The sequence below is a fragment of the Pipra filicauda genome, unplaced genomic scaffold, assembly GCF_003945595.2.
Source record: "Pipra filicauda isolate LSUMZ 115617 unplaced genomic scaffold, ASM394559v2 scaffold88_size2543281_pilon, whole genome shotgun sequence".
NCBI lineage: Eukaryota > Metazoa > Chordata > Aves > Passeriformes > Pipridae > Pipra > Pipra filicauda.
The window spans coordinates 1,123,883-1,150,219 of record NW_024105075.1 but is presented as its reverse complement, the minus strand read 5'-3'; the positions used below and the strand labels follow the sequence as shown (position 1 = coordinate 1,150,219).

General features: G+C 40.4%; 1 protein-coding gene across 9 annotated transcripts in view; it reads left to right on the top strand.

Moving 5' to 3' along the window:
• The first annotated feature begins 6,454 nt into the window (after positions 1 to 6,454).
• Positions 6,455 to 26,337, top strand: part of MPP6 (membrane palmitoylated protein 6) — a 59,597-nt gene continuing 39,714 nt past the window's right edge. For 5 of the 9 annotated variants that reach the window (XM_027738400.2, XM_027738403.2, XM_039390945.1 and 2 more), the window contains exons 1-2: positions 6,455 to 6,601; positions 24,536 to 24,694. The gene's annotated coding sequence lies outside the window, so the exon portion shown is untranslated. Of the gene's footprint in view, positions 6,602 to 6,734; positions 6,814 to 24,535; positions 24,695 to 26,337 lie in introns of those variants that run through there. The other 4 variants (XM_027738399.2, XM_027738404.2, XM_027738391.2 and 1 more) reach the window with 3 other exon arrangements.

Below are 26,337 nucleotides of genomic sequence, written 5' to 3'. Positions count from 1 at the left end.
AGATTTGCTACTGTCCTCTTAGAAGAGCACAGTCCATTAACCACTGCTCTGTTGGCCTGACCATCCAATCCATCTGCTCATCCAGACTGAAACAGGTGAACTCAGGTAAAAGGGCATTGTGAGAATCAATGTCAGAAAACTTGCTGTATTTTATTAAGTTTTTTAAGCCTTGCTTAAGTCTTGACATCCATAAATCTAGCCATTTTACCATAGAAATGCTTTCAGGTTGGTTAGACATGATTCAGTCTTTGTAAATCCACACTTTCTCCAGTCACCTTCTTCATATGCTTAGAAACGTGTTCCAAGAGGACTTGCTCCAGGACTTTCCCAGGAACCTAAGTGAGACTGTCCCTCCTATAGTTTCCTTTTTCTGAAGATGGGTGCAAATTCTTCAGTTGTCAGGGACCTCCTTTAATCTCTATTACTTTACAAACCTTGTAGAGAGCAGCCTTGTAAGGACATCAGCCAGCCCACTCAGCTCTTTCAGGTGCAGTCCATCTGGTCCCATGGGCTTGCATGAGATGAGTTCTTGCAAGAATGCCCTGTCATGATTTTCATCTGCTGCTGGTACTTCTCTTTCTCCTTGCACAGAACCCTGGGAGACCTTGCTGGTGAAGAATGAAGGAAAAACAAGGCACTGATCACCTAAAACAGCTATGTCTGTTGTGACTAAATTACCTACCCTATTCAGTAAAGAGAACACTTTCATGGTTCAGCTCTATGGAACTTTTGTGCCTTGTTCTGTATTCAAGAGAATACTGTAGACAGTCAATGCTTTACTGAACTTGTTTCTGAGACCTGGGGAGTAAACAAAAGTTTTATATTTAATTCAACTTCATTTAGCTGAACCTTCTACAGCTCGGGGCCATGCAGCCTAGTGAAAGACACTGGATGAATATTCTTTCTGTAAGACAGATAAGCACTACTGCCCCTGCGAAGAAGTTTTGAAATTGTCTTTGTTTAAGCTCCTCTTATGTTTTCAGATTTTCTTGTCATGTAACCCAAGTTTCAAGATGCCAGTGAGGTTATGTTTTGGTAGACTTTTTCTGTGCTCTGAATGTGGGCTGAGAGGTGAGAATGCACATAGGCTGGGCACAGGGGAAAAGTATAGGCCACCTGAAAATAATTAGTACTTTTAAAATAAATATATTTGAGATACGGGTCAGGGTAATGGCAGTTGTTTCGTTCGAGGTATAGCTCATGGAAACAGACTTGTTTTCATAATATTGGTTTACAAAGAATTCTGCTGTTGTGCCTCCTAAGAAAAAACCCCACCAACTCATAAAGAGTATCACATTCACATAAATAACAAATTTTGCAGAAAAATAGCTAAATATTTTCAGTTGCAGCTAATATAATTTCCCTGATGCACACACTGATGGAAAATAAAATATAAGTATACACACAAAACACCTACAACAATATGTTCAGGCAATTAAAGAAAATCAACAGTACTTCCCAAACTAAATATTCCAAACACATGTCATTTCAACTCCTAGCGAAGAGCTCATCATCATTTGGGGCTGTGTCTTCCCGCCTAAACCGCTACTAAGATGCAAATTCTGTAACATTACTGACCTAACCAGAAGGAAATGTGCACTTGCAACCTGCAACATCTTAATCAACGCGATTCCCATGTCTAGTCAGTGACATCTATTTTTGAACTGGAATACCAGTCTCAGGTGGAGGAATTTTTGATAGATTTCAGACAGTGATGCACATGTTTAGGGGATTTTTATTTTTTTTTTTTAACAAACATGAGAATTGTAATTCTAAAATTCTGACAGTTTAGAGGAGCACAAGTGGCACAAGAAAATAGTGCTCTTTTCTGTGTCTGGCCAAGTACAGCCTCTGTTCTCTAATAACAGCAAAAGCTGGTTTCTTTAGAAGGTTGTACCTCTTCTTCCCAATAATAACCTTGCTAATTGTATAGTGCTGTATACAGTGGAAAGATTTTTCCTGACCCCGCAGGGAACTAGTGCTATGAAGCATGAGATTTGATTAGTCTTATTATCTTAGCTTGCCCAGTTACCAATGTTGTAAGCTGCCATGAAATTATCCACCCCTTTTAAAAATAAAGCCATACTATTTGTCTTCATTATCTCCTCCTGTGGAGTTGAATTCCACTTGCAAACAGAACTCAGTGATGAAAATAGCACAGGAATTAGACATATACCCTTTTAACTGTATAGGTGCTGTTTCATTCTATTCTTTCATGTTACTTTTACATATAAATCAACATTCTCCTAATTATTATGGTTTTGATAACCCACCCCTAAAAGAAAACTGGTTTTATTTTACCATCAATATTTGTAATCATCTACATGATCTTTTAATGAGTTCCTCTGAGATAGTTTGGAAAATTGGGTTATTTCTTATAGATTTTGCTGCATTTACTGGATCTTTTTTAAAATCTTCCATGATGTCTTATGTACAGACATGTAATCAAACTGTATACCAAAAATACATAAAAGTAATAATAATAATTAAAAATCCCGTGGTTCATTTCTTTGGCACAAAGAACTTAATAAAAAATATCTTGGATGGTGTGCCAGTGGATACATAAACATCGTAAGATTCCCAAATGGTGATAAACACAGCAAAGAAGCTGATACTTTATTGTCTTAATTTATTGGGTCACGAAGAAAACATATTTTAGGGGTTATCAAATAAAGAAGTAGTCTAGAATTCCAGCTGTCTTAAGACTGATAATAACAACTGATCCAAGCTAGACATTGGTTAATGAAAGTACACAGAACACTGGACTTGCTGAGTATGCCACCAATCAGTTTAAAACTTCCTTTAAAAATATACAGTGTCTCAAAATCTTTCACTCTAAGTGCTCAACAACACTTTGCCACAATAACTAGATGTGAAAAGGGTAACTAACTCAAAGTTACTCAAAGAAGCTCTTTGGGTACATCTGTTCATTTCATCATTAAAATCGTCATCGGAGCAGTGATAGAGAATTCAGAATTCAGACCCAGAGTTCTGCGCAGCATGAGACAAAAATTTTGACATAGTTGACACCGGGCAGTTGATAATTTCTCCACTATTGTGGCAGTGCTGGTAGTGATTACAGGTTTTCTTTTTCATGTGTACATCCAGAACTGTAAGTGGACTGAAAACCACATCGTCCTCCTTCTCACTTTCTGTATACTGGAGTGTCTGCTCCTCTAACTACTGTAACATCAGGGTGGGAGCCCCAGCAAAACTAAAAGACCCTGGATAAAGACCTCTACTTTGTTACTTGCAGCATCAGCACGGAACTATCACAACATTAGCCACCCTGGTCCCTGCAGTTTTACAAAAAGGAGCAGCAGACTTCATAGTAAAAGAAACCCTTTGCTTCAGTGAGATCTGTATCACCAAAGGCAGAGTTCAAAGCTCTGCAGAGTCATAAACTCCAGTTCTAGTGAATGCTAATCAGTCAGTCCAAAATTATGAGAGTTGGAGCTGCCCTATCATACAGACTTTATGCTCCCTGAATCCTGTGGTTTGACAGAGACTGAGATAATCCCTGGCATAAAGCAACTTGGTTTTGGCACTATTCTAACTTATGCCTAGCTGACCATGATCCCTAGCCAGACATTGCAGGGGCATAAGTCAGCCCTGGCTGGGTCCCCATCTTCTCTGCCCTAAACTGGGAACAGGGTGAGGTTTGGCTGAAGTGCAGTACTTGCCCATTAAATGGATAAAAGAGATTTACAGTCATTTTTGCACTGCGGGAATGGCACAAAGCCATCAGATTGAACAGGACCAGCAGGGTCCTAAGAACCATCCTTCGACGGCAGATTTCTTCTGTGAGCGGCATTTGAATGTAGGTAGTAAGGAGTCAAAAGGATATGATAATTCCTGCCGGAGGGTGAACATCAAATTCTAAATTCTTCTCTGAAACAATACATCTCTAATTCCTTCTTGACCCTAATGGGTCAAATGTATTAAACAGTGGGCAAAATACGGTGTGTGAGCATTTGGGACACATTATCTAGAGGGCTTTAATAGCCAAACAGCAGCTGTGGAGGCAAGGATGAAAGATGTTCAAAGGGCTGTGGAGCAGTCAAAGTACTCCGTGTTTAGATATTTCTGTTACAGCCAAAAACAGGCTCCCATGTTTCACAGGTTTGGATTCAAGCTTTAAGTAGCACTGTAATAAGGAACCTCTAAGTTTTGCAGTGAAGCAATTTTCTTTCATAGGCCACGAAGGTAAAGTCAGGATGTCATGAAAGATGTCAGCATAAATTGCTACAACCCTTTCTCCTTAATAAAATACTGTTCAGTCTCCACAAATGCAGGGACTGTAAGAGAAGAAGTCAACAAAATGTTGAGTTGTGAAATACAGGACGAGATGACATTTATGCATTTTGTGGCTCTGGTTCAAAAGATTTTCCATTAGAACACCACAAAAAATAAGCAAGAGGCAAAGGAGAGAGAATGATGTGGAGTTATTTTTTGAGGAGCGAAGATTTTCTATGCCTGTCAGTTTTTCCATCGTAGCTGCAGGGGTTCGAATGCCGAAATGGTGGTGTAGGTAATTTTGTAGCTTAGAATTCCTCATGCCATTTTAAGTTTCCTTTCAGTTTGATAAGGAAAAGATAACTGCTTGTGAAGCAAATTACTAAAAATATGTTCAATTTGGACTTTTTAACTGAGAAATTGCAGGAGGGCTGTAAGCTCTTTGGACCTGGGGATGCATAATTTCACATGCTTGTGAAGCTCTCAGCGCAGGGTAGCTACTGTAATTTTAAGAGTAAGTAAAAATGATTCCTGAAGGAATTTTACATGCTGGTTTCCTAAGATGAGGTCCACAACATCTTGTTTACTTGATGCAACTTTATTGGTCAATCTGAGAAAGGTTTTTCACCTGCTGACTGCTGTTCCACAGTTTCTGTAATTATGCCTATCATATATATAGGCTGCTTTTTTTCATATCTTTGGTTGCATAGAAATCAGCTTATTTGTTATCTGGTAGGAAAGCACAATCTGAACCCATTAGAATGAAAATTGGTAACTGTGGGATTTTCTGTTCAAACTCTGCCCCCACATAGTTCTGGCTTTCCCTTTTCCCCAATGGCTCCCAAAGGAAAAGCCAGTGTGAATTGCAGACTGCTTGTTATGAAGGGTTACCATGTCACACCAGGCTATCAGGTGTTCTTAAAACAGCAAAATTAAGCAGATTGCAGCCAAACTGTACACTTGGATTCAAAAGATGTCAGGAAAGTCTGTATGAGAAGGAAAAAAGTGAATTAAAACAAGCTGAAGAATGAAGGGTTGTTTTGGATATGAACATTTTCTTTTCTGGGGCAAGTTTTACCCTTAGGTAAAAACTAAAAAAAATCCACCTCTAGTTAGGGAGAATATTTCATACAGGACTGACCGAGTGCAACCCAAATTTCCCGAAGTCCAAGAGTATCCAAAGGTGAGAGCCTCTGTAGAAGCAAAAAGTGAAAGCTACTCTATTATCACTGTTCAAAGCGAACGAATGGTTTAAAGCAAACAGTGAGCAGAAGTGCGGGAAAATCGGTTTTTTCGTTGTTGCTTCCAACTCAGTGGTCTTGCAGGTTACTGGCATCAGGGGAAACTACCCGCCTCCCCTTTCCCCTCTGAAATACGTGACTTCTCTGGCAGTATTTCTCGCACTCGGTGACTGATCAGGCAGCGCCACGTGTCACGCCAGCGCGTCCCCTCCGGACTCGGACCGAGGAGAGTCCGAACCAGCCCGGGCAAAGCCCGGGCCCCGTCCGGGAGCGCCTGCGCTCCGCGGCGTGGGGACACGGACACGCTCGCACACGCTCGCTCTGTCCCTCGCCAGTGCTCCCCGTCAACAAACGCGGTGGCCCTCACACGCCTGTGCTTTTACACGAACACGCGTGTCCCCTCACACGGCCCCGCACCGTCCCCGACACGCCCACACGTGCCGCCTCACAGACACGCGCTCACACAGGCACGGTGACACGCGCAGTCACACACTCGCGCGCTCACACGCGCTGACCCCTCTCGCCCTCAGCCCCCGGCACACTCACGCAGGCTCTGTCACACACGCGCGCGCGCGCTCTCTCACGCGCAGTGACACGCGCTCTCACACGCGCCGACCCCTCCCGCCCCCAGCCCCCCTCGCTCCCGCGCACACACACACACACGCGCGCGCACACACACACACGCACACACACACACGCACACACACACACACGCACACACACACACACGCACACACACACACACGCACACACACACACACGCACACACACACACACGCACACACACACACGGAGGTGGGGGCCGAGTAGAGGCGCGCGCGCTCCCTCCGGGAGGTGGCTGGAGCGGTGTTGGGGGGGTGTGAACGGGAGGCGCTCGCGCGCGGCCGCCGCGGAGGCCGCGCGCGCGCTCGCCGGTGGTGGGCGGGGGAGGAGGAGCGGCGGCGGGAGCGCGTGCCACAGCCACGCCGGCGGCGCGCGCCGAGGCGGGCGCAGAGCGGCTGCGGAGGCACCTCCAGCTCGCGCCGTCCCTCCGGGAGACCCGCGCGCCAGGGATAATCCATGGGGCCGAGCGGCGCCCGCTGAGGGAGGAGGGAACGAGGAGCGGCGGGAGTCGGTGCCGGCCGGTGAGTCCCCGTACCGGCGGGGAGGTCGCGTGTGCGCGGGGGGGGGGGGGAGGGAGGGTTGGTCCACGCGCTTCTCCCCTCCCTCCGAGCCGGCGGGGAAATGGTGGTGGGAGGCGGGGTCCCGCAGCCATCCTGGCCGAGCCGCTCGTCCCGGCGGCGGGAGCGGAGGCGCCCCGTGTTCGTGTGGCGTGAGGGGGAAGAGCCGCCCGCAGGTAGCGGGGCCGGGCGGGCCTGCAGGGGAGCGAACATGGCAGCGCCAGAGTCCGGGAAGAGGGATTTTTGCCCCCAGAACGAGGATTAACCCTCCTCCTCCCGCCTCCGGATGCGTCCCCGGGAGACTCGCGCTTCATCTGCCGCTCTGGATTATCCACCCGCCCACCCTCCTTCCCCCACCCCCTTTCCCGGTATTTTCTCTCCTCCTGGAGATTATCAGGTTTCCCGCCCCTCCCTCTCCGGGATCCTCCGCCTCTCCCCCTCCGAGGGGATTATCTCCCCCCTTCTCTGCAGGATTATCCCCCCGGTTCGCTGTCCCTGTCCCTCACTCCCTGCTTAGGCTCCTCCGCAACCTCGCCTCTCGGGGATTATCTCCTCTCCCTTTGGGGTGATTCTTCCTCTCTTGATCTCTGCCCCGGCCTTTCCCTGCCTATTTTCCTCCCGAGGAAGTCAGCCCTCCCCTTCCGTCTGCTTCTGACTGGGGAAAGGGACGAAAATGTGGTTGTGATCGGGTGGGCAGGAGTTTCCAGCAGTGCTGTCACCTCCTCGGTCGCTGTACGAGTACTACAGGCAAGTGGATGTAGGTGGTAGGAGAGAAGGCACCAGGGATGGATGTGCGGAGCTTGTAGCGGAGTTCAGCCTGTGGCGTTGTGTTCCGTATGCAGGAAAATATCTGCACCCTTTCCGCGATGTTATATCTGATGGAGGTGAAGGAGAGCCGGTCTAGATCAGTGCTTTAAAAAGACACGCATGGTTGAGTGGTAGAGACTGCACGCCAACAGCCTCCGAGTTTCTTTGAGGAAAATGCAGCGTACAGGAGTAGCATTATAAGTGGGAGGGCACTTGGTTGACATTGCTGCTGTCCAGGGGTCAAAGCTTACTTGGATAGCTTCTGTCTTGGCTTGCAAGCTGGCTTGGGCTGTTGCTCAGTGGCGAGGAGGAAGGCGGCAGGTGTGTTTTGCTGAGGATCTGATGCTGATGTGGTTCATTACCATCAACATGCTGGCAGAGAAAAAATGAGTGTTCCTAAAGCGGACGGGGAAGGTTTGTGCCATGTGTTTGGCTGCTATGTAGGTTAGATCAACCTCATCTCATAACCCTTGGTCTTCACGCACGTGGGTTCGCTGGAGGAGAGTTGCAGATCTGGCCATCTTGCAGCCCAAGGCCCAGCATTATATCCATTAAACTTCTCCCACTTGGCTTTGAGAGGAGGAGAGGCTGTGAGAAATTGTAGAGAGGCTGGGCAGCTATAAATAGATGTCGGACTAGAGGAGGCTCTGCAATCTTAGCATGCTGCTTCTGAACAGATAGTATCTGTTAAACTGCTTGGTTTGACACCAGCATCATAATGTTTCCCTTTTTTTCTACTGAGGTAGTTGGCTTTTAACACTTTGAATACGGCTGGACCATACAACATCTGCCAAAAAATTCTTCTTCAAAAGGATATAGACAAAATTCTCATTTACGTAAAGTGCTGATAATTGGAGTCTAGTTTGAGCTTATTTAAATGTGATTTTTAAAGCACTCTTCAGAGAAATCTTTCATTTCGTCTTCCCTCCATTGAAATGTTTGGAATTGATGATCTTGCTCTCCTTAATTTGTTTTCAAAGTGTTGCACTATATAGGGTACCTGACTTCCATGTTGCTGTGAAAAATCTGCAGTACTGAGGTATGGCCTCTAGCACTGTTAGGTTTTTATTTTATTATTGAGCTTTTGGAGTTTTTTTGTTTATTTTCTTTTCTTTCTTTCTTAATGGAATCTTTGACATCTAACCAAAGTGTGTATATTCAGCTTTTTTGAATTCTGAGTGAATTCTGAATTTGTTTTAGATCCTATGCATCACTGCTCTTTCACTCTTTCAGCCTGTCTTGTCAAGAACTAATTAATATGGAAATTATTGACAAATATACTGTACTAGCTCTGTGAAATGGTGTCTGTTCTGCTGCTGTATTAGTGGGCTAACTGCATACCGAAACACTCTAAAATGGTTGTAAAACTGTTGCAACATAAGTTCAACTGGACCTTTATTGAACTACCTCTTGTGCCTTTTTTTTTCTTTAAAAAATAATGAAAGCTATTAACTTAAATCATGGGTTTGTTGTTTTGGTTTGGAGTGGGTTTTTTGTTTCTTTGTTTGTTTCTAATTAAGGAAAAAATAAGAAAGAAAGTAATGAAAACATGTCCGGCTAATTGAAAGAGTCTTAGTGAAGGCTAATAGAGAGGATGAATGTCTGCAGGAACCCTGACTTTTAGGACCTTTCTTATTGAAAGAATAAAATTTTAATCTCATCTTTTTTTTCTTTTTGTGAATTCTTGTATATGCAAACCTCAAGGAGGTAGAAAGGAACAGAAATCTTGGCAATATGACTTACTAGTTTTGGCATTTTTATTTGAGGTTTAACCATAGTAAGAGCAGAAAAACCAAGTAATCTACAAAATAATTTGGCTTAATTTTGAGCTGTTAAGGATGTGATCAGAACATTATCCTCAAACACTGTGGCTTTGGCCAGCACCAAGCTCCAGCTTGATATTAGGTCCTTGGGTCCTTGTGTTGGGTATTTCTCCACACAGAAAAAAAAGTCAGTGGTCTGGAGAAAACTTTATAGTACCACAATGACAAGAAAACGACTCTTTAGTGTGTCTTTGTACAGTGTCTCAGTCCCTGAATCATTCTGTTATTCTAAATGCATTTGTTTGTAGAAATTACTTACAGTTTGAGTGAAATTTTATAAAAGTTCAGTGTCCTGCTTTAAACCCATGCTTTCTGCTATAGTTATAGGTGATTTGAAGTTGTCATTTGGTCCCAGGCTCCTTACTGCCCTTTGATGCTCCGTGCAGGACGCTGATCTCTAGATCAGGGAGTCTTTTCTTCATGCTGTAGAAAAAGGGGGAGGATGTTCCTTTTACTTAAGAGACAGGTATGCACTTAGGGTTGTGATAGTGTTTGTGGTCGTAATTTAGGTGTTGCACTCTCCATACAGATGTGAAATGAATTATACTGTCTCAAGATTTGAAAGGTAAAGAACTCACAAGTTTAAATAAAATACCCTGTTGTGTTTTGTGTTCGAGGTAAAAATGGATAAAAACTGGAATGGGTTGACCTGGCTCATGTGGTGAAAACTTGACTTTTTAGAAGCATCCTGCGACTGGAGGGGTACAGACACCATTGGACTTATTTGTCCAATACAAAGTACAAAGTAGAATATGATGGCAGGATTAAGAGTGAGTCTGTTAGTGGGAAAGTGGTTGTACTGTCCATGATGAGAGAAGCAGCTCATAGAAAGTCCTGGAAAAGGGTGAGTTTAATTCAGGCTGACATGTGAGAGACAGGCTGAAATACAGGTGTGCTGGTCACAAATGCTGTTAGAGGGCTTATCTGAGCCCATGGTCGCTATAACCATTTCCAGATGGATCTCAGGTTATACTACAGCAAAACTGTAGTACAAAAAAGCACGGTGATGGTATTGTGCTATGCTGTGGCTTAGAATTGCGTTTTTTCAGAATAAAGCAAGACTGAATTGTGTGGTTATGGCTGATGTCATTCTTACAAGAGTAATGGAGATAAAAAAAGAGAAAGGAGAGGTTAGGGAGAGGTGTTTTTCCATATCAAAACATTTACATTCTTATTTTGGGTTAATTAGAGTCTTTTAAAGCTATAGCCATTTCACAACATGTGTTCAATAATAAAAACTTAAAAGTGGGAGGTTCTCTACTTTTACCATCATGTTTAATTATTTTCAAGGTCTCTGGCTTAAAGGAAAAAAGGTGTTACATACTGAGAATGCTTCATATTAGCAACCATTCTGTGGGTTTTGCACATCAGTTATTTAAAGAACTTGTTCTAATGTTAGTGTCCAGGTCTCATGAAGGGATAGTGGAAATCAGCAAGATACTGAAATAAGATGACATTTCAGATTTACTAGCAAAAAATGTTATTTAAGAAATTACTTTTCTAAAAATATGTTTTTTAGGAGTATTAATTAGTTTTGCATTCTGACAGGCAACTGTTTGAGAGCAGGGACTTTGTGAAATCTGTGTGAACTGCAGGGAATGGCAGTGGTTTCTGCAAACTTGTGTTTGGGACATGACACGTGATGACACGTCACATGCAAATTCTTTGCATCTTACACAAAAATCATTGCTCTTTTACTTACCCAAATCCCAAAGTTTCAAATTACTGTTTCAGTTAAATTCATTTTTCCAGTAGATGGAAACACAACTGTTGATTTCAAGTAAGCTTAAACTTTTACTTTTTTATTGCAAACATTTTGTCAAGACTGTTGAAATAATGAAAATTAGAACATAAGAAAAAATTTAAATTTTTATTTTAAGACAGTTCATTTGATCCTCTTTTAGTGAAGTAGTGTTGGCATTCAAATATTGTTTTTGTAGAAAGTGTCTACTCCAATAGTTTGGTTTTAATTTTCTAATTAAAACCTTATCTCCACCCAATGGTCATATGTGCATGAATGAAAAGTTAAAGTGATACCTTTTTAAATGTCTAAACATAGGATGGGGAAAAATAGTTTGAGGGTAAATGAGACTGAGGGTAAAATGATTGGGTAAAGTTTGGTTTGTAAGACTAGTAGCGCAATGTAGGGAGCACTCAAATAAATCAGCAGGGGAATAAAAGAAAAATGTATCAACCATTCTGACTGTTATTCCATTCCTTGATAATTTTTTTTTTTTAAATATTTGATTCCATGTTCATTCATTAGTTGTTCAGGGATCTGCATGCAGGTATCATGTGGGAGGTTTTGTGTGTAAAACATGTCAGCAACTTTTTATGTGACATTGATTTATTTTTTTAACAAGTCAGTGGGCCAGTTGGTAAGTCAGCCTTTACGTATCTTGTTAGAATTCCACCCCATGCCTTTCCTGATCCTCTGTTGAAGTTTACAGGAGTCTTTTTGCCAAGATGAAACTGCTTATGCAGCAGAAGTTCTGAAACTGGGAAGGCAAACTGTAGTCTAGTGAATGAAGTGAGGGAAAAGTTTTATTTCTCCTTTCCAAGCACTTCTGGCGTACTGTATTGTGAGCTGTTGTTCTGTAGCAAAGCACAGTGTTGCTGGACAGAAATCGCTTGAACAATACTAAGTTTGCCGTAGTCATACTGCTGCTTACAGCTTCACACGCATTTTTCGGGTCACTAGAAGGAGGTGTAATTAACAATTTAAAGTTCAGTTTACGCATTCTTTGGTAAAGAACATGAGGGCAGGGAGAAGTCAGTAAGTGAAACTTAATGTTCATGGAGTGTGCGATGGTAAGGCAGTCATCTGAATTCAAATCAGGCAGACAGCTGTGCTTCCCAGATCTGCTGGTACGGCTTTGCCGCTTACACTAGATTGGGTATGCAACAGCAAAATGGGATGAGCAGGGCTTGATTTGGTCACTTCTGACCAGTGCAGCTGCTTTATATAGATTTAATATTTGCACTGTTTAAACAACTTCCAGAAGTGTATTGCTTGATGTAGCTGGCATTTGTCATATGTGATCTCCCCTCAGAGGACAAACTCTGTGTGTACACTGCTACGTGTGGTATTTAAAGCAGGGTTCAAGTGAGGCTTATTTATGAAGTGAAATTCTGGTGATACTGGGGCTGGCTCTGTGATTTTTGTTTTGTTCTTTCATAGCTTTCTGTGCAGTGGCCCACTTCCTGCATGGATAAAATTTAACCTTAGCATGAGCCTGTTGTGTGAGAGGAGTTGTCCATCCTTAGCTCTGTGATAATCTTAGAGGTGTCGTGGCTCAAGGGGGTTTAAATGAATGGACTACCTTTGAGTTACTGTGCTTTGGGAAGCAAGATAAACCGGTAACCAGTGTTGCTGGGTTTTAAACAGCACTTCTGTAAAATTAGCTGGTCACACAGAGGTAATGATTGTGCTTGAGTTACTCTGACTGATGGTTCTGAATCCTCATCATTCTGCTGCTGCCTGCGGGGATCACATCCGCTTCGTGTTCCCATTGGTAGAAGGGAAAAATGTTTGGACAGTTTTGAGGACAGGCCATAAATGCAGTAAGAGAAAGGGTGGGAAAGGAGTTGGAGAGCGTTGAAGAGTTGGCAGTCGAATTGTCCCTTGAGTTTGACACATAATTCGATAGGAAAAAATCTGTCCATCCATCTGTCTGTCTGCACCTCCACCACCATTCCCCTGCTTATCTCCCAAGAGGTAGATCTTAGGGATCCAGGCATTGTTAGAAATCTTGCTGTTGGGATGGGAGAATAACGGGGTGTGTACACTGGTGAGATGGATAAGAGGATTTGGATGTTGTTAAAAGGTGCAGAAAGGTGTTTTTTATTTAGTGATTTCCAAGTGTGGAGCCCGAACGCTCCGGGTCTCCTCGGAAAGGTGGCTCGAGCGCGCCCTCCAGTGTCCACACTGGGACAACGGCGCCGGGACGCGCCCGGGGCTGCCGGAGCCACCGCTCTGAGTGAGTGACAGAAGCCAGCTCCGGTTGTGCGGGTGCCTGCTTGCTTAACTGATTACACTGATAAATAAGCCGTGGCTTCTTAACAAATAAGTAAATAAATACATTAAAAAAAAAAATCTGCTGTAGCCAAAACGTGATGCAGTTAGAAGGCTTGCTCTGGTAGTTGGATCAAGAAGTGACTCCTATCCAGTAATCTATTAGTTGAGGAAACTGGTGCAGTCTCTTTGTGGTGTCACCTGGAAGCATGCAAGTTTACTGCTGAATGGAATTTATTAGCTATGAATTGAAGTGTGCACATTTAACTGTCAGATCTTGGCAAATAACTCTGCGAACAGCACGGACTAACTAGACAGCAGCAGAATGAAATGTGTAGTTCTTACCAAGTTTGCCATACAGTTTTCAGTCTTAGGTCAGATTCCATGCTGTTCAGGAACACAGCAGGGACTTTCTGAAGGAAAAAGTTCATCGGTACTAATGAGTAGGAAATGGAAAAGAGAAGGGCGGACTATTCAGCAGCTGGACTCCTAATAAAGTGGAAGGTCTCAAAGTGTATTGTCATAAGTAATTTGAGATTTCCAAGATTTCATAGATGTTTCATAGATGATTTCAAGTTTCTAGTATTGTTTTGCTTTGTTTCTTTTTAACTGTTCAAAACTTGAACTTCTGGCTCCTCGTAGAGGTGTTTTTTTAGACAAGGCGTAAGGTTAGGCCTTGTTTGACCACACACCTTATTTCTCCATAAAGCCACCAAACTATTTTGAAACAGTTATATCACAGTAAGACTGTCAGAATGGTCCTCTTAGGTCTTGCTATTAACTGGAGTTGTTGAAATAAAACACTTCTTTAAGTAAGTTTAAGCTCATAAGAATATAGTGTTTGGTTTTCTTTTTAAAGTAATCTCGTTTGTAAGGTACTGGCAAAAATCTACATAGAGAAGCTTTCAGTGAAACCCATAGGAATTCTTTCTTTAGAGTTATAAAAATTAGTATAATTACAAATTTGGCAAGAAGTACTTTTATAAGACGTTCCAGAGCAATCTGCTACTTAGCTTAGAATGTATGGGCACTATATGGAAAAGTGCAACTGTATGTCTGTTCTTACTTGACATCTGGTGTGATACAGTCTTACCAGTTATATGTATCTGTTTGCCACCAACAAGAAGGACCTTATACAGAATATGTACTTTTGTACTCAAAGTTCTTTTCTCAGTATGTATGTCATTGTGAGGGTTTTACACATTTCAAATAATAATAAAAAAAATAAAATCCCTTGGGCCTCCCTACCCCAGGCATAAGTGATTTTACTTTAGAAATATAATTACTGTACTTCCAGAAGGTAATCTCTCTGGACAGCTATAGACTAGTTTGAATTAGATTACTCTGGTTTTTCCTCCAGGGTGAGTTAATACATTGAGTTTTATTTTTCTGTAATTACTTCAAAATTCAGATCACTTCTAATGCTTGCTATTCTTCCTTATTACTAGATTGGGAGAGCTAAGAATACTTGCATTTGAAAAGCTAACATCAACTTTTTTTTACCTGTAACTTTATTTCTTTCAGGTAGGTGTCTGCTCTACTTCTCAGCTTCATACAGCTTATGTTGTACTCATTTAGTCTCAGTTGTAGAGTTTCTTAATTTGAAAATACTGGAAATATTTACTTAATAAGCAGAGAGTAAGCACACTAAATCTTTCAGCTGTGACATTTAAACAAGTCTAGCTAAAGCAATGTTTTTGTTAAATCTGTATTTCCAGAGTTCTGCATTTGCAAACCTTTCAAGTAGTTTGGCAGTAAGCTGCATGGATAAAACAAGTTAGTACTTTTACCTCTATTACAAAATCTTAGGACAGAAAGCCAGTCAGTATGAAAAAAAACAGAGAAGCAGAGTCAGTCGTGGGAGATACTCAGTCAAGAAAATGTTTTTCCCATTTTTTTCATGAACTTCAGCAGGAAGTGCAAATCTCTGGACAGATGACTGTGAACCCCTGTGGGACACTAATTCCAAAATGCAAATGCTTTTATATAAATGACCTGTTTCTATGTGGATTTTTCTTAGTTTAAAAAGTAGCAGTACACTTAAGCACTAAATGAGAGAGATCTACAGAGATGAATTTGTAAGTGAACCTCGTTGTTTGATAATATAGTGCTGTTTTGAAATAGAAGAAAATCTTTGGTGTTTTGAGGTCTCAGGACATGACTTCCTGGTTGTATTGAATACAGGACTAGCCAAGATATCTGTAGAGGCAGTTCATTTTAGTTCTGTAGTTGGCATCTGGTATCAAAGTGCGGGAGTGTTATGTACTAATGCAAGATTTGTCCTGCAGCCTAGCTACATAACACCTGAGTCCATTGCAAACCTGAAAGTATTTTGGTGCTCTTAATACAGTAGGTTTTCAAATAATAACACCTCTCATTGGGTCGAACTGAAGGTCCATCTAACTCCTTTTTACAGCGTGCAGTACAACTTCTGAAACCATTCAGAGTCTGTCAGGAGCTCCTGTTAACATTGTCTCTGAGCAGATTTTCAAGATGGCAGAAGTCATGGATGTCTCTAGATGAGAAGGAGCTGGAGCCAGAAAATTTAGTGTCTGGATAGCCTTAAATTCAGCTTCCAGATAGGGATAAAGAAGAATAAAATGATCCCTGAGTGCCTAGACATCATTATCCAAAAACGGGTGAAGAATTTCATTGTGCTAATCTGCAACAGTGTCAGAATCCAAAATTTAATGCGTTGTTCACGACTAAAATAACATCTTATGTAATTGCCCTGGGCCTGCACATTAACAGCTTCCTAAAAGATCTGATAGCTTTGCAGAGGGGATTGAAAACTAAGACAGCAGAATGACTGATAATGATAAAGATGTAAGACTTGAAGGTCTCCAGGAAGTCCATCCCTTTGTAAACAACAGATAACACACTTGCCACACTTTCTCTGCTTTTCTGCAAGTCATAAGGGAGCCAGCGTAAGTGCAAGAGGATGAACTACAATACCAGGCACAGATTAGCAGCTATGGGTATGGCTACCTGTAAGAAAAGGATTCCATTTCCCTAATATTGCACTGAAGAAAGACCTTGTATCGGGACCTTTCTCCTGTTTGATGTGATCTTGCTCTATGTTAAGGTATTACCCATTTGAGCTGAACAGGGTTGTTAGCAGTAATCGGTTGTAAGTGGCAGTTCAGTCCTTTAAATGCCCTTTAAAAAATATGTTTATTTTATTTGTTTGTATGTGTGCATATGACTATATACATATATGTATACATAAATAAAAGGAGGAAATTTTTAATAAAATATGGTATTTTATATGTATGTGTAGAGATGCATGTGTGTATATAAAAAGAGCATTTGTCTCTAGACAGGAAGCCCAGCATCTGTGAGCTGACTAGGAAAGCATAAAAGCAAAGTAAGCATACATAACATTTTCCCCAGGTAATCTCCCAGAATCCAGCTAATATTTAACTTGAAGATTTTTTTTACCAAATTAGGTTTGTGGACTGCTTATGTAATTTGTGTTGTGTGCTTTTGCTATTCAAGATGCTTCCATTTCAAAACTAGTCTCAACTTCCTAATGGACTAGTATTCATACATAAATTGCTGCTGAGCCCTGGAGATCTGTTTGATTAAACATGAGAAACTCTTATCCTTGGATTGGATTACTGTTTAGTTTCTTTAAATAATTGATATGGGTTTTCACTGAAGTGCTTGATAACTGAGATGTGATACATGTATCATTGTAGCCTACTGTGAAGATTGAGCCAGTGCTAGTTCTTGTTTTGGTAACAGAGCTGGTGGCAAGTTTACAGCAGATTAATGATTACCCATATATTAGTTTCAGAAGCATGTCAGACTGACCAGGAGGCCCACAGATTGTTCTTTGGTTGGCCATTGCTCCATTCTGCCTAATAATGTGTCCAGGTGGAACAGCAGAAATAGATGTTTAGCCTCCAAACAGTGGAGCCTGTATGCCTTCACATATTCACCTACTCTCCAGGGCTACTGGCACCCTGTGTGAGGTTGGGCCTAGCTTTGGCCAAGATCCTGGTGTGGCTTTAAAGGTTCTTCTGCTTTCAGTGTGGGGTTTTAATGAACACAGACAGATACTGTGTGTGTAATGGGACTAAAGGAATAACATTTTAATAGTTTGAATTTTGGGTTGGTTGGTCACTGAGCCCTTTTAACTTACATGTCTGTGATGATAACAGGTGATAACTTCCATGTCTATGCTGATAAGATAAAGGGAAGACTTCTGGATTAGCAATAAAAGTGCTCTTTCAAGTTAGACAGTATGGTATCTTGTACCTGGCAACATCTTCAACTGATCTGTGGAAATCCATAGATAATATGGAAACAGATCACTGTTTCAAATTGCTTTCATTAAAAAACATTCTTCCTAAAGTCTCTCCTCACATGGTCCTATATCTGTACTCAGAATTGGGAACAAACTGTAGCAACTGGCTCATCTTTCACTTACTTTAGTCATTCTACAGGTAGCTAGCAGTTTGTTACATTCAGTATTACTTGGAAAACACTTCCAAGTTTACAGTAAAGACTTTTAAGCTTCTAGATTCAGTCCTGTGATGGCAGTAAGAAGGATGGAGTCAGGAGTTCTAGACCTCCTTGTGTTAACAGTGAACAGATGTATTTTGTTCAGTGAACTCTACTTAATGTGAGATCTTAGAATCCAAGCAGAATAACAGCATAGTGCTATAGAGATAGTTTCTACTGCCTGTTGGAAATGTGGTATCAAGGACTCAGAGAACTGTAAGGAACTCTTTCCTCTTATTTTTCACTCTGTTATCTTTTCATTTGTTGGTAAAAGTCAAGGCTCTCATGTTTGATCCCTTCATCAGTCGGTTGAAGAGGCAATAAAGAAGCACTGTCCCAATACAGTTGTCTAAAAAAGTTTTAAAAAATACTTTTTCAAGCTGACTTTCCTATTACCTTTTAAGAAGAAGTGTAATCACTGGCAAACCCCCAGTTTGGCCTAAATGGAATGCAGAAGCTCTCAGGCTTAACTTGAGTTGGTATGTTTATAAAACCAAGAGCAGTTCCATTACTAAGAACTTGATCTAAGCTTTTGGAGGTACTCTTTCTTCTTGGGAGAAGAGATTTTGATAGTGGTAGGTAAAACAAACAAATAATTATGGTGGGTTTTTTTTAATTTAGTTTAGAAATAATGTAACAATAGAGTTCAGAAAAAATTGACTGAATTTTTTTATCCCAAGTTGCACTAGAAGGGCAGGTTTTCCTCTAATTATTGGTATGTCTTCCTCAGAGAAAAGATGATGGTATAGCTAACTTCTGTTCTCAAAACCAGGTATAATAAGTGAGACTTGAACAGACTTGTGTTTTCTCTTGCTGAAGAAATAGATCCTTCGGAAAAAAAATTGATATAAAGTGCAGCATGCATATACTTCTTATATAGAAATAGGAGAAAAAAGAGAAGTAAAATTTACCAGCTATACATTGAATATTGTCTTTTCAAGTGATGCCCAAAAATACTCTTGCGCATCTGAAGATGTTGAATGCATCATAAATCTCAACTAATATTGTCTAGAATTGCTATACTTGGTTATCTGTGACCAAAATTAGAATCCTGCTAAAGCTTCTGTTACATACGTTTTAGAGTTCATTGGCAGCTTCGGCTGAGTTACAAAGAAGAGGAAGGCAAAAGAAGTGAGGAGTCATGAGGACTCTAGATCCTGACCATCTTACTTTAAAATAGAATTTAAACTGTTAGAAAAATCTCTAAATGTCTATAGCACAGGTTCTTTTTAATCAAACTGCTCATGGTTTTTATGCAGCTAAGCTGCCATTTTGGTTTTCTGCTGTTTCTTAAGCATTTTTGTATACTTAGGAAACATTAGGAGTACTTTCTTGAGTGAACAGAAATATGCAATGAATGGAAGGAGAGTGGAAAATATCTTGAGAATATATGAACCAAATGGGTTAATCAAGACTTACACTGTGTGACATTTCACAGTTTGTACTTAAGGAAATATATGCAAATACCTCTTGTCAGCCTATTTTGAGGGGATCTGAACATATAAACCTCCGAATGAGTCTTTCATTCAAGTAGGTCACTTCCTTTTTGCTTTTTTTTTCCTGGAATAATTCCCTAAGCCAACTTTAACAGATGCCTTAACTTTGAAGTCACAGGGACTACTTGCTTGCTTACAGGCGAACATACAATTAAATGCTTTCCAATAGTATTTTGGCAAATTCCACTTCTCTGTAATATTGTCTAACCCAACTTTTTTAAAGTCAGCAGGCTGAAAGAGGAGCACAATGAGTGGCAAGTTGAACCTACTCAGCTTTGGGAACTTCTCTTTCTTTCTCATCAAGGAAGAAATGTAATGTCATCTTCCAGGTAAAAGTGCCAGGCTGTGTACATGAAGACAGGGGGAGCAGGTGACAGTGCCATTTAAACACCCCTTCCAGCATGGTGTAAGCACCATGTTTTAGTGCTAGACTGTGTACAAAAAGGACAGACCAGGCATGGTTTCCTGGGCCATCAGCTAGAACATACCATTAGACATTTCACATTTTTTCTTTTTTCTTCTGATCCATTCCTTTTGTTGTATCTAGTTTTTCTGACTTCATCATAATGTGTTGCCTACTTTCTAGTCATTTTTTCCCTTTCATTCAATAAATTTTCAAATAATTCACTATTAAATAAGTGTTTGGGACTTTGGGTCTCAAACAAAATTTTAGTTTTATTTATTTATTTGTTGGAGAGATGACCAACTCTTCTGTGTATGGTAGGGTTTAAATTTTGGCTAAATGTTTTAAACACTGATGTTGAGGTGTGTGCATATGCATATGTTATGATGGCTGGTTTAAACTGCAGAAGATGACTGTAAAAAAAACCATGAGAGATAATCTGACTCTAAGATGATCTTGAATTTCTGCATCTCGGTGGTGTTTAAATTCATTAAAATATATTTTCCACCCCTTCCAAAATATAATCCAAAAAACCTTCAGAGGATTAAAGTCAATTTTTCTAGAGGCATCTTTTACGAAGTGTCAGGAGTGGTATGTCTGTAAGTTTGTTTGGGATGCTCTTGTGGTGGTATGTGTCTTTTGTGGATTCTGTTTCCCTTCCTCAGAAGTCATAGGACACTCCGTGTTATTGGCTTTGCTGTGAGTGCTGTAGATTCAAGTAAAAATGTTTGGGGAAAGCAAGAATGTCTCGGATGCAGTTGCAGTGATATTTCCATGCTTCAAATTTGTGGTAGAGTCTTGCAGCTGTGCTGCACTGTGCACTTCTCATCTTGTCACTCTTTGCATTGTTTTTCTGTATCTATCATACAGAAAAATCTGCATCCACCTGTTCTTAGAAAGCCCCATAACTGAAGAGCAAGGCTGGTAGAATTACTGTATTGATTATTTTATTAAGTCTTGAACTTAAGATGGTCTTCCTGATAATTTAAAATAAGAGCTCTGACATGTGTGCCCATACAGCACTGTGTGAATGTTCCTTCATCACAAAAAGATACCTGGTTAGGTTCAGGTGTCTGTCTGGAACAAGAACTGTCTACTGAGTGATGGACTTCATTAAAGAATTAGGAAAACTGACAGGCAGTGCTTTATCTGTAAGGCTTTGGTAAAAAGTCTTTAGGGGAAGGGTTCTACAGTATCCTCTTGTTAGCATTGTGTTCAGAATGGATGAAAATGTTTTTCAGTTTATATTGAAGTTTCTGGTTTGTTCACAAAACCAGGAAATTACAGGGCTTTTTGGTGCACTCTGCTTTCACTTGTTTGATATGCTAACAATTCAATTATTTAACACAGGAAGATTGGTTTTGAGGACATGTGAAATTTATGTAATTGCATTGTGAATTTCAAGTACTTAGAATGTATATAAAAAAATTATCATGAGACTATTTAATTCTCTACCCTTTCAGCCATAGTTTAATCCTGTGTTGATCCAACGCAATGCATGCTTGATTGTATCTTTATCCTTCATAGCCCTTGATGTCCATTGTTCTGAACAGGGGGATGGTAATTAATTTGTGAAAAGAATTTTTCAGTACAGACACCTGGCTTCTTTTTTGAACTACTGGCAGGAGCTCATTCAAACCAGTCTCTATGGTAGTAAAAGGCAAGTGTTGATTCCTTCTGTGTGAAAGTTGGCTTGTCTGGGTCTGAACTTGTGCTGAGAAGTGATGTGGTATTTAAATCCTGACACTGTATTTGGAAAAACAGAATCTCTGCCAGAGTTTCTGCAGTTGAGAAAGCTCCTTTCATGTTTCAACTGCTTCAGTCATTGAACACAAATTCCTTCCTATGGGATCAAATGTGATTGCTATTTTCTGCCATGACAGGTTTCTGTAGAGAAATACTTGGTGCCATCAGTAAACTTGATTTGTAGAAAGGCTATTATGCTAATGAAAATAAAAAATAAATCTCTAAGCAATATGGGGTTAGTATTGCTAAGGTCTCTTCCAAACTGATCATTCCAAAGGGAGTTTCAACATGAAGATCTGATGCTTCTAATGCATCTCTCTACGTGCAGATTGATGATAGTAGGTAGACCTGCAATCCAGTGGTTGCTTGCCAGGCTGCTGGGCTTGTGCCTTTGTTAGCGTGCCACTGGATCTGTCCGGGGACGGATGTTCTGGCAGTCTACCTGCATGGGGTTTACTTTATTAGATCTGTTTGTTCAACCTAGTTTTCCCTCATCACTGGACCAGAAACCAAGCTAAAGTCTAGCATGTGACCTTGCAGCTTAGCACGTACTTGTAGCTAACTCGTAGGATGCATGTAGCTGAGCTATCAGGTTCTGTTGATTTAGGGAAGTGCAAGCCTGGGTACTTAAAAATATCAGCTGCTCTTTGAGTAGAGAGAGTCAGCCAGATTCTGTCCTGAGTGTAGGACTTGTTCCTGAACCACATGACAGGTGGAATGTTTACAGGTCTGCTGGGGGCCATGTTAACAGCCAGGGTTTCTGAATAGTTGAAGCAAAATCAAGATTTCATTTGGGGTTTGGGCATGTCTTCAGGAACAGTGTAGTGGAAAACAAAAGAAATACAGTTGATTATTTGAAAAATAATTGAACAGATTAATTTCCTTTCTACAAAGATGAATTTACATTTTCTGAAAATGCATTCTTAGGCTATGTTTTGTTTCAGACCTTTCTTAAGGAAGAATGGGACCATTTGACTTCAGTGCCAAATTTGCACGAGACAGTGACTACTCCATCTGTTTCTTGCTACCTTGTGCGCTGCGTAACCTCTCTGCTGAGATAGGACTTGTTTTCTTTGTTGCCATAAGTTATGAATGTCATTAATGTGGTTTTGACCTTGTAACACCCAGGGAGCATTGTATCTTAGCATTATGGAAAAAGACATCATTGCCCCTTCAAGTTTTCTTGGGAACTTGTGGGTAATTTCATGTTAAATTATTCCACAGTCTTAAAACTAGTTGTGTCCAAAGAACCATTTTATCTGTAGGAGGTTACACTGCTCTCCTTTTATATTGCTCTCAGGGCCAATACTCTTCTGGGAAGGAGGAATTTAATGGGGAGTATAATAAACAGAAACTACCATGAATGGGACTGACTGCTCTGAGAACTCACAGAGTGTGAGGAGGCAGTCCTCTCAACTGCCATACTGAAGATGGTTGGCAAAGCAATTGCTCTTTTCCAGGTCAGGACCCAGACTTCATAAAACCTTCTTGTGGAAAAGCTGAAACATGGAATTATTTATGTATTGCAATGAAATTCCAAAGCTGGGGACAGAGAATCAGGGTCCCTAACCTACCATTTCTGATTGTTCATGGGAGGACTTTAATAGGCTATTTAAGGAGTCCTTTCCAGCTCTTTTCTGTTGATGGTATTAGTAAGTGGTTCTGGCTGCTGGTACCCAGGTAACTGGGCCTCACAACTTGTGTGAATCTGAGAGGTTCTGTTGTCAAAAACCAGTGAGGTTCTTGCTTGTACTTGTATCTTCTGCTCTTCTCCCATCCCTTTCTCTGAGACTCCTAAGCAGTCTGGGGAAACAACAAAACAAGGGGACTTGAGTGAAAGCCAAGATAATGTGGCTTTTATTGCTTCAGCATAAATAGATTTGAAGAGAGTGTATGAGGATGTATATGAGCTGCTTTTAAGAAGCAGCAATTGCAGTTTGAAGTCAAGAAAGACATTATCTTAAAACTTTTTCATTTTTTTTTTCCCCTCTGTAGACTTTCTCATGGTTCAGATGCGGTCAAAAAGCCAAGTTCCATCATGGCCTTATTTTTACAAGAGAAGACATTGTAAAAGACATCATGTAATAAGCAAAAGTTGTAGTTTTAGACATCTCTACTTCCAGATTTACAGCAATTTGCCTGTCTCAGAAAATGATAAAAAACCTCGACAGACATGATTCTTCACTGAGTTTCTTCTTGTCCAAGAAGAAAAGTTCAGCTGTGTTTACATTTGTCAGTACTTCTTTTGGGAAAAAAAAAGAAAAGAAAGCATTTGAACTGAAAATGTGCAGCACTTGGCTTGTGCAACAGTAATCGAGTGATTTGTGTAAAGTGAGCGAGTGGAACTATATACTTGAATAATTACTGCTATCAGGGAAGAGAAATAAACTGAAGTGAGATTCCTGGTGGGCAATGTGAAGCTCAAAGGCAACCAAGGCTTTCCAAAGAAACAGTGGAATGGAGCAATGTTTAAAATTCATTGTGTAATTAGAAAAATTGTAACTATGTGGTCAAAAGTTATTCACTGTAAGCCTTTACGTAAAAGTTCTCTGGTTGAGAACTTCAGTTGAGGTGACAAGGTACATGACTAAAAATTCAGAAGTTCCTAGGCAAAACTTAATGAAACCAAACTTGGTGTTCTGAGGGAATGGAGTAGAAAATTTCCAACATGTCAGTATGCATCATGTGCCATTTAGAAGATACCCTTTGCAGTTTCACTCCCTGTGCCCACCTTATACACACAGAACAGTGTCATTCAGGGGTTACGGCAGTGAGTTGGAAATTGGCTTTAGAGTGAAGGTGGTGAACATTCAAAGTGGCAGTTTCCTTAAAAACATGTAGTTCTTAATGCAAGCTGCCCCGAGACCACTAGAAAAAACTTCCCCCCCTTATTATTGTGCCTAGATATTATTAAATTGAAATTAGATTTCCCACTTCTCATTAAGCATTTGCAATCGTAAATAAATCCTGATAGCATAATGTGCGGAAGTAGTTCAGAAGGTGAAATACAAGACTAAGGGCAGTGTGACTTACTGCATGGAGTTTTTTAGTTCCCTTCAAAATACGAGTGTCAAGGTGATCTTTTCATTCCTTTTCCAGGGTTCTGGAACATACCCTTCAAAGGACTAAAGGAAGTGACTGCTGAGGATAACGAATATGCAATTGTGTAAATCTCAACTGCATTAAATTGAAAGAAAAGTTTAGAATAAAGTCTCTTAACTAGGGAAGGACAGAGATGTGTTTTGGGCATTCCTACAGGTCAGTAAACCTTTAACAAGCCATCATGTTTTGCCATCTCTGTATTAAATTACAAAGGTTTTATGTGGTATTTTTTCATTATTTAGAAACATCAGCAGTGTTGTTCTGCAAACAAATTTAGAAAAGCCATTTTGTATCTACTACATCACTGCTAACATTCCAAGTGTGTTTTGGAAATTTTCTTTTTAGGTAAAGCTTTAGCTGTGTCCTTAGAATAAACAAGAACTGTGTCATATGACAAGGGTAGCAGAGTAAACATTTTTCTCTTTTCCTTTCGCAAGTCACCCTGAACTATAACATCATTAATTTAGCAAATTGCTTTTATTGCTTCCTATTAAGTTTGTTTGGACAGAGATGGGGAGTGCTTGCTTGAGACAGATTAGTTTAGTGGAAGTGGGAGCATTAGAGTTTAGGGATGAACTGCAAATGAAACTCCTGGAAAATAATCATGTAAAATTGAAAACTGAGGTCCTGGGACAGAGATAATTGAATTTAAAATTTATAAATTTTGTAGATTCACTTTTCACCTTCAAACTGGGATGCAGTGGAAAATCGGATGAAATTAAGTTGATTCTGAATTAACTGAAAACTTCCCAATGGAAGTTCTGTATGGTGGGTCTTCTTCCCTCTATAATAAAATGGGCTAGATATAATATAATCAAATATATTTTTCATTCTTTATTAAAGAATATGTTGAAATAGTCTAAATATTTTGTAAAGTGCTTTAATTTATTTTGTGCTCCAAAAAGCTGTCTCATATTTCTGTTTTCTGCATCTACATTTATTGAGCAGTTTTCAAATGTTTGTGTAGCATCTATAATAGAATCTCAGAAATATTTTTAGGCATCCATTGATACGTATCTAATTTAAATACTCCAGTGTTTTGGGTTGAAAAGAATAATTTAATAAGTACTTCACAGGAGCAGAAGCCTGAAATAGGGCATGCATGAAATGTTAATATATGGGTGTGATGTGTTAAAAGGGCATAGGTGTAGTTTTTGAAGTGGCTGAATCATAATGGAGCAATCAGATTCTGAAAGTGCTGTGTTTGGGTGCTTTCATTTAGAAAAGCATTCTGCTGTTATGAAATAAGTCTGAGAATGTGTTATAATACAGCCTTGCTTCACTTGATATCAAAACTCTTCATCATAAAATTCCTTATTGTTAGAATTCCTCAATGGCTCCTACACTTAAAGCTGTAGAAGGAAGTTGTGTTTAAAGCAACAGTAGTATCTGGATGATGTGTGGTTTCTGGTGGATTCTGTCGTCTAAGCATTTTCACTGAAGCAAAAGAGGATCAAAACCAAAGTGCCAAGAACTGATTTGAAGCCTAAAGCAATAGTAGCGGACAAAATATACTTGTAGTATTTTCACTGAAGAAAGAGGACACTTTGTTCAGCTACAAGTGTCAGGTTTGGAGAAGAGTGAGGTTCAAAATGATGTTTTATACTGTTTTGTGACAGACCAGGAGATTAAGCTGACAGTATGATATAACTATAAGAAGGACAAAATAGATCTTATTATCTATCTGTCTCAGTAGAAAGGGAAGATTTCAGGTTTTGGGCAAGGCACTCATGAGACTCTCGTTTAAAATATTTTGCACAGTTCTGACTGTATTGAAAAAAGGTGCAGAGTGGAAGAAG